General features: G+C 62.8%; 1 protein-coding gene across 1 annotated transcript in view; it reads left to right on the top strand.

Moving 5' to 3' along the window:
* Window positions 1-1215, top strand: part of TONSL (tonsoku-like, DNA repair protein) — a 10627-nt gene that overhangs the window by 1233 nt on the left and 8179 nt on the right. The window lies entirely within an intron of this gene.

Genomic DNA, 1215 nt, shown 5'->3' with positions numbered 1-1215 from the left:
TTTTTTTTTGCAATCAAAATTTGAGTGTGGTGGTGTTTTGTCTTTTTAACCAAACTTTGAGGGGTTTGTGCAATTGGAAGAGCCCGGCTCCCCTCTCATTAGTAATTCAGCAATTTTAGGGCGTGAGAATAATTTTTAATGCATTAAATTGGTGCGGGGAGGGGGGAGGAGGTGTCACCACACTCCACCCCCTTTGGGGAGACCCCCCCCAGGACGGGGGGTGCAGGCAGCACCCACCTGGGCCTGATCCTGCACCCGGGGGCTGGGTGGGCTTTACCCCCGCTCGTTGGGTGCCTTGTTACTTAACGAGGGGCTCTCCCCTCCCTTTTGGGGTGCCCTGCCCCAATTAGCTCTGGTCTGGCATAATTAGTGATGGGTGGAGGGAGCAGCTGGGGATACTGGGCTGAGTGTGAGGGGCATACTGGGAGGCACTGGGCTGGGGGTTACTGAGGAAGCACCTAGGTGTGAGGGGCATACTGGGGAAACTGGGAGGCACTGGGCTGGGCGTTACTGGGGAAACTGGGAGGCACTGGGCTGGGGGATACTGGGGGCACTGAGCTGGAGGTTACTGGGGAAACTGGGAGGCACTGGGTAGAGTGTATGGGGGATGCTGGGTTTTACTGGGGATACTGGGAGGTTTTGGAGGAATACTGGAGAAACTGGACAGCCCTGGGCTGCAGGGTTGTATGGGGGGGGGGGGGGGAGTGGTTACAGGGAGTACTGGGAGCTGTTGAGGTGCACTGGGGGTACTGGGAGCACCAGTGAGGCTGAACTGGGACGTCAGACTGGGTGTACTGGGAGCACTGGGTGATATGGTGGCAGGGCTGGGGTGGGGGACACTGGCCTGAGTGTAGCTGGGATACTGGGAGCCACTGTGACCAGTGGGCTGAAGGTACTGGGAAGCACTGGAGGCTACTGGGAGCACTGGGTTGGGGGCACTGGGGTCACAGGCTGGGGGAGGCCGGGCCGCCACGCTTCCCAGCGTCCCCCGCGGCCGGGCCGCCACGCTTCCCAGCGTCCCCCGCGGCCGGGCCGCCACGCTTCCCAGCATGCCCCGCGGCCAGACGCGGGATAGGCTGAGCCGTCGTCCCCGCCCCGGTAGGCGGGTTCTGCTCCCGCGCTCCGGCCAATGGGAGCGGCCACCCCCTTCCTTTCCCCACACGGATTGGCATAGAGGGGGCGGAGCGCGGCCCAATGGGAGCGCCCGGGGCGGGG

This window comes from Haliaeetus leucocephalus, unplaced genomic scaffold, assembly GCF_000737465.1.
Source record: "Haliaeetus leucocephalus isolate CR32 unplaced genomic scaffold, Haliaeetus_leucocephalus-4.0 Scaffold271, whole genome shotgun sequence".
Lineage (NCBI taxonomy): Eukaryota > Metazoa > Chordata > Aves > Accipitriformes > Accipitridae > Haliaeetus > Haliaeetus leucocephalus.
The sequence above is the reverse complement of the archived record's forward strand: the minus strand, read 5'-3'. Positions and strand labels throughout refer to the sequence as shown.